The 7,342-nt window shown below is 48.0% G+C and overlaps 1 pseudogene; it reads right to left on the bottom strand.

Moving 5' to 3' along the window:
- Positions 1-1,938: 1,938 nt before the first annotated feature.
- LOC144762547 (proton-coupled zinc antiporter SLC30A2 pseudogene) lies at positions 1,939-4,387 on the bottom strand (annotated as a pseudogene).
- Positions 4,388-7,342: the final 2,955 nt, after the last annotated feature.

Genomic DNA, 7,342 nt, shown 5'->3' with positions numbered 1-7,342 from the left:
GTTGCACTCAATGGAGTGGTAATATTAAATGTTACTCTCCTGCTATCCTACGGTAAAATATTGTACATTTTTTATTAATAACTTAAATTAAATATATCTTAATTTTAAGGTTATTTGAGTATTTTTAAGTATGTTTTAGTTAATTATATTTATTATTTCATTATTTTTAATTACTTTTAAGACATTTAAAAAAAATCAATATTTTGACTGACTATATTTTTTACAGACTATATTTTGGATTCCATATTTTTGTACTTACCTGTTTGTAGATAGGTATTCAATATTTTGGCATTCTATATTTTGGTGACTATATTTTGGTAAGTCTATATTTTGTCATTCTATATTATGTCAGTGATCCCTTTTCAACAGATAGCTAAAACTGTCTGTAGCCTCTACGAAATCAGACTCAACACTGTTTTTATGCAATAAGAGATTATAATTGTTTCTTATTTAGGGGACAAGTGTTCTCTGATTTTCCTGCTGATCCTTTTGATGCCAATGATGTGTCACCTGAGCCTCGGATGGCAAAGATATTACTTAGCATAAGGGTGAAGGAGTAGGAACTTCTGGGGTTGAGCTGCATATCAGCATGAATGATGAGTTTTGGGGATTTGTCAAGTGAATTTGTGTTGGAGTTCGGAGAGATTACAGTACACACTAGAGCAGGGGTCTCCAACCTTTTGTGTAGAGAGAGCTACTTCTGGTCAGTGAAAATCGTCATGAGCTACTATACCCCAAGCAACTCGCGCATTTTTCCGAGCTACCTCCCCCGCCCAGTTTAATTGACGTTAAGCCTATTTCTTCAGAGCACATGGGCCCCATACTGTGGTTTCAACACAATAACACTGAAAGAAACTACTTTTTTTCCCTTTTTACATGTGCACTGCCTTCTGCAGCACAGTGAGACAAAAAGCTAAAGCACAAGCCACAACAGTGACACAACAAAAGCACAAGCCGTGCAAGCGGAGGCCGATGCTTGTCGGAAAGGGACAGAAAAGAGGCTCTGGCACCAAATTAAATGCAGCCCCATAAGCAGGGTCTGGTGGCTCACTGCACTAAAGCAGCCACTGCAGGGGCCTGTGCTTGACCTCATAGTCACAGGTTTAAATCCCAGCAGGTCCACTCATCCTTTCATCCATTTGAGGTCGATATAATGAATAGCATTGACTTGGGTAACAATAAACATCTGTTATTCTGCCCCAGGACACCTTCGGGTAATTGTGCGCTTTGCAACTAGGCCTGTTATGTTATTAAATATAGGGCAGGCAAATCAAATAGCTAAAAAAAGTGGGCCACATTTGCAAAATAAGTAAAACTTAGACATGTTGTAGGACGGTGTTTTTCAAGGTATGGAAGACTACTTGGCTATTTGTGCTTGCAGCAGGCAATGTTTGGCACTATCAGAAAAATTAAACATTAAAAAGCAGCCCACCAGCCAATAAAACGGCACACAAATAGCCAAAAGCCCACAGACAAGCATTGGCACAGACCACCAACCAATAAAATCGTCACACAAACAGACCACAAAACAACCATACATAACATCCTGAGTGGCCACACGACACCATGGGACAGTCAAGGCCTCATTGTGGAGAGGTCAGAGCTGGGAAGCCAGAGCTGCCTGTGTCCCTGAAGAGCGCACAGAGGCCAATGAAAAGGCACATTGTGGTCCAGCCCACCTCTGGTTCAGTCAGCACAGGCTCAGAATGGACCAGCTTGAGAGGTAGAAGCTTAAATGGGGCATGGCAGGGGAGGTTGGTGACAACTATTGGATGTTATATTGAAGTGAAGGCAGGAGTCAGAAAGCTAGCATCAGTGTAACAACAACCTTTTTTTGTCAAAAGGCCTCCTGCACCTCTATTTGACTTGTTCCCACACACAGCTGTGTTGCACAGGTCCATCAAGCGAGCCTCTTTGCTAAGGGTGAACAGGGAGTATTCAGTCAGAGGGGTCTCGACATTCAGAGCAGTCTTTCATATCCTCCGAGTAGTTCTCAATGTGGAATCTGGATTGTCGTGGTGTGGAAGTTAAATTTGCTCTGTAACTGGGTGCTGGCTTCTTTGAGCAATACCTGGGCATCAGCATCTTCATTGATCGCAATGTGCACCAATGGCACTGGCTGCGACACAGTTAGTGCCCAGATGTGCTGGCTGTGCAGCGCCTTCAGTCTCGGGATGCGCAGCAGAGATTCCTTCACAGCACTGAAGTCTACTCTATGCCCCTTGAGTCCCTTCCATCAGTACGAGCAGCACATCCCTCAGTAAGGCTAGAATAGTGTGACCCCAGACCAGGATGGAGAAGACGAGGAACGTACAGATGGGATCCACAATTTTATACTCTGGCTTGAAGTAGATGACGTAAGAAGCCACCAGTACCCCAACGCTCTGCACCAGGCCCCCCACAACATGAATGAAGGCAGCTCGCACACTGGTGCTCTGCTCCTTCTCGGGGGTGGTCTTATGCGAATGTTCATGTGATCCTTCCGTAGGGCCATGACTATGACCATGCCCTGTCTGATGCAGGATAAAACCCACCATTACGATGTTAACTGTTCATAATGGTGTGGTGATCAGCATAATATTCCCTGCCCACTCTCACCACGTCCTTCCGGTGCCCTCTCCCTGCCCGGCTCTATGCCTATGCAATCGCCCCCTGCACCCTGTCCCCTATTTCTGCTCTCTGTCCTCCCATGCTCTCACTCCGTGCTTCCGGTACCCCCTTGCCTGTCCAGCTCTGTGGCCACAGCACCCTGCCTCTGTCCCACTCCCTACTCACTGCATACCCTTGGCTAAGGTCCCTGCACCCTGCCCTGCTCACCACTGTCCTCTATCGCTGCACTCCCCGTCCCTTGTTCTGCCCAACATGTCTGCCTTTCTGCCACTGCTCCCTGTCCCAACCCCTGCACTCTGTCCTGGCTCCCGGACACGCTCTCTGTGACTGCACCTTGCCCATGCTCCCTGCCCCTTCTCTAACCCTACACTGCCCTTTTCCTGCCCTTGCTCCTGTCCTGAGCCCTGTTCACCGTCTCTGGCTCTCCCTCACTCTTTCCTTGCCCCCCTCTCTCACGGTCTACACCCTCAGTCTGTCGGTGACATCTCGACAATCTTCTGGTCGAACCCTCTGTCTCTCTCCATCCCCACTGTCTCTCCCCAGCCCCTCTCTCTCCTCCTACCCCTACTGTCTCCCCCTACCCCTACTGTCTCCCCCAGGCCCCCTCTCTGTCCTGCCTCTCGCGGTATCTCTGTGCCTCCACTGTCTCTCCCGAGCCCATCTCTTGTCTGCCCCTCACTGTCTCTCTCCGCCCCAACTGTCTCTCCCCAGCCCCTCTCTCTCTTGCTCTTCGCAGTCTCTTTCAGTCCAGCGGCCCCTCTCTCTCTCTCTCACTCTCTTTCCAGCGCCCCAGTCTCTCCCTAGCACCACTGTCTCCTCCTGCCCCCTCTCTGTCCTGCCCCTCACTGTGTCTCTCCAGCGGCCCCTCTCTGTCTCTCCATGGCTCCTCTGTCTCTCCCCAGCTCATGGTCATGATCTTGGTTGCTGGCCGTGATGACATCCATAGTAGCGCAAAGACACTGATCATCATGCTCGCAAAATCAGTCAACAGGTGTGTAGCATCGGTCATAATCGCCACGGCCAAGCTCTGTGCCAGATATCCACTGGTTATTGGACTGGCGCTGGAGGAGTCTCCGCTTCTCATCGCCTTGTATGCCTTGCATGCCGTGGTGTTGCCGGTTTGGCAGTGTAAACGAGTGCTTGTCCCGCCTTAACATTAACTCAGTGGGGGTTTGGGCTCGGAATATATCCCGAGTGGACTACGGATCTCTAGACCTGATCCTGAGCTGCTTTGCTCCAGTCTCGCTCTGGTTCCCCCGTCCCTCTCTGGCTCTGTCCCGCCATTGCTGTGGTCGCAGAGCTGATAGTGCCCGAGCCCGGCCTTCGCAAAGGGGGAGGAGGGTGTGTGTGTGGGGGGGAAGGGGTGCAAAACTCTTGCACCAGCTACAAAGTCCCCATCTCCGCTGACCCTCCTCGATGTCCTCCGCTGATCCTCCCTCTCGCAGCACTGACCCCCCCGCCCATTGTCTCTCCCTTACCGGGCCCAGCTCATTTCCAGCAGCCACACCACTCAGTATCCCTCGGTGCACCCGGCCCTCATCACTATTCCACGGCATACACCTGGGCCTTCCCTTGACTGCTGAAGTTCATGCCTAAAACTCGCCTTGCACCTGTACATCCATGCATGATATGACTTCACTCTTTTACATTTCTTTTTACCGGGACCTAACTAAGAGTGTTGTGGCTTACCTGCTGCCAATCTGGTGTGGAAGGTTTTACCCGCGGGTCCCGGCAGTTCTTTTGGCCTGCAAACAGCTCCACAATGCTCCCCCGCCATGCCTGCTTGATCTCCGCACTCGCACAATGGACAGTGCGGTGACAGTAAGGAAAAGTCAGGGGGCGCGTGCTGGCGTAAAGCCGTAACAGTTATCACGAGACTGCAGGAGAGGAACGTCATCCTCTTTGGCCCGCCCCACCCCAGCTAAGCGCAATCCAATTGGAGCAGCTGCATTGGGTGAGGGCAGGCAACAGACACGGAAATAAGCCTAAATAGCCCAAATAAAACTAATGGGCTACTAAATTGAGCAGCACTCGGCAAGCTACTCACAGGGTCTCGGCGAGCTAATGGTAGCTCGCGATCGACCGGTTGGAGATGCCTGCACTAGAGAGTACCATAAAGGGGGTTTTGACTTGGGAGGATTGCTGAAGGTCTGGTCAGGTGTCTGGTACAGACAAGACTGGACAAGAGAGTATTTGCCTACTCTTGGCCACTAGATGTCTGGTTGAGGGAGCACTTTATCCCACTATGATTGACTACTTGGAGGTTAATTTGATCTTTGAATGTTAACATAAAGTGGGTGAAGTTCAGAAAGAGATCAGTAAGTGAACAGTATACGATTAATAGCCGTGAGCATGGTAAGATAACCAAAGAAGACTCTGTGTATGTCCAAGGAAATAGCAGATAGCCTTTCCATAAATCTGATATTTCGTACTGAGGATCATTGCAAACCAGTTGACAATACTCCTTACACTTGTGAGAGAAGGAAGCCTGTACCATACCAAGAGTCAATGCCAAGAAGACCATGTCACATTTTTAACTTCTAGCTAGAACCTTGTTGCCCCTAAAGGGCTACTGGGAACCTGGCCCTTTACCTAGTTTAGGAGAGAGATGTGTGTCACACGTAGCCATTAATCCCTATGGGTACATGACAGGTGAAATGCAACAATGTTTTATCTGTGCTCATTGCCCACCATAGTAGAAGGAGGTTGCACCCTAGTTGTTGTCTTCAAAAACCCAACAGAAGTCTGCAACACTGCACACAGAAGGGCACGTAGAATCATTGAATGAAGGTTTTGCTGCAGACTCTTATCAAGGTTCTGATGCCTACATCTGTCAGGGTGTCAACATTTTTAACACATAAAGACTTTTTGTGACATGATTTCTGTTAAGCCTGGGCGCAGTGTGCAAGGTTACACGGAACTCCGAGAAGTGCAGAAAAAACTCTGCCATGCTATGCGGAGCTCTACAAGTGGTGGAGTGCTTTAGATAAATGCTGTTTGTTAGACCTGACATCATTGGCGTGAGTCTCCCTTCCATTTTTGATGGATTGCCTCCTCTGTTTTGACATATTTTTTGCTGGTTGTATGTTTTGGGCCCTGTGCCACTGCTAATCAGTGCCACAGTGCAAGTGCTCCCCATGTTAAATTGATATACTGATTGGATTCCATGATTGGCTTATTTGATCTACTGTCAGCCCCTAGTACATTGCACCATGTGTGCCCAGGGCTTGTAGAGCAAATGCTGCTGGTGGGCCTACAGCACTGGTTGTGCCACCCATAGAAGCAGCTTGTAAAGTGTGTCTCAGGCCTGCCATTGCTAGGCCTGTGTGTGGTCTGTGCAGTAGCATTACTGTTTAGAACAGAGGCCCTGAAGAAAGCCTGGGTCCCCTTTTCCCATTAGGCTGAAACATCTTGCCCCCCATGCAGATATTTGGTTAAACTGCTATGATATTGCGCTGTTCTTGGTTTTAACAGGAAGAGACCTTCCCTATTAAAAAATCCCTTTTGTTGGTTCTCTATCCAATTTTAATTCACCACTTTTTATATTTTTTTGCACTGCACCAGATTCCATCAGATCAATACTACATGGTCCAACAGTGATTGCGGGTCGGAACCCTAATCCACCATAGGGTACGATCAATGATCCAGAGACACACGACCCTAAGGACGACCAAATGATAACATTGATCATCACAAGTCTTTGATGGGAATCCTATAAAAGGTTTTTGATCTACAATCACTGGTGGCCCCCTGCTTTAGGTTCTTTGTTTTCTGTCAGAACTATTTAGTCTTGACTCTAACTTGATGTACTATGCTAGACGTCGGGTTAAGTAAATAGGAATTTCCAAAATATTTTCTTGTTGAGACCCCTAGGTTTTCTTGTTGTTCATTTAGCTTTGTAGAGGGGTACAACCTAGGCTGGTCTAAAAATATCCCTCAGGCCCTCCACTAACGTATTGTTATTTGTAGTCTGTGACTACCATGTCGACTTGGCCAAGTGCACCCACTTGCCAGTCCCTAAACCTTCTCTTTACTTCATATTAGACACCCCTGTGGTAGGCCCAAGGGCAGGGTGCATTGTAAGTCTAAGGTAGGACATGCTCTGATGTGTGTAGCATGTTCTAGTAGTGAATTACAGCGATTTTTGTTTTTCACTATTGAAGGCTACCTGTTCTCATTGATTAGAATGGCAGTGAAGATTGTTACATCCCTACAATCCTAACTGACTCAGGGAGCATGGTAGAAATTCGAGTTTAGTATGCCTGAACTCAGAATAATAAAATACATCTTTTAGTAAAGTTTATTTTAATATTCTTTGTTTGCAAATACCACTTTTAGAAAGTAGGTATTTGCTTGCCTAACCATTTGAGACCACCTCTGCTGACTTGTGTATTCCTTGTCTGGGTTTGTGTGTGACAGGGCTGGGGAAATTCCAGGAGACAGTCTGGGACAGCCCAGTGGTCATTAAGGAGATTTACATCCAGATGGGAAGGGGAGAGTGCACCTGGGACCTGAATAGGGCTGGGCCTTCCCTCCAAAATACTGGCTCCACCCCCTGTGGCTTGTCTGATGTCTCTGCCCTGCACAGTGAAAGGAGAAGGGGAATCTTGTCAACAGAGTACTCCAGAGCTGCATCTTACCTCCCCTGTGCTGGCTCCACCTCCTGTGGGGCGTCTGATGTCTCTGCCCTGCACAGTGAAAGGAAGAGAAGAGTCATGTAAACACAGTGATC

The sequence above is a fragment of the Lissotriton helveticus genome, chromosome 6 (genome assembly GCF_964261635.1).
Source record: "Lissotriton helveticus chromosome 6, aLisHel1.1, whole genome shotgun sequence".
In the NCBI taxonomy this organism is placed as follows: Eukaryota; Metazoa; Chordata; class Amphibia; order Caudata; family Salamandridae; genus Lissotriton; species Lissotriton helveticus.
Note: the sequence above shows the minus strand (reverse complement) of the source record. Positions and strands in the feature narration are given on the sequence as shown.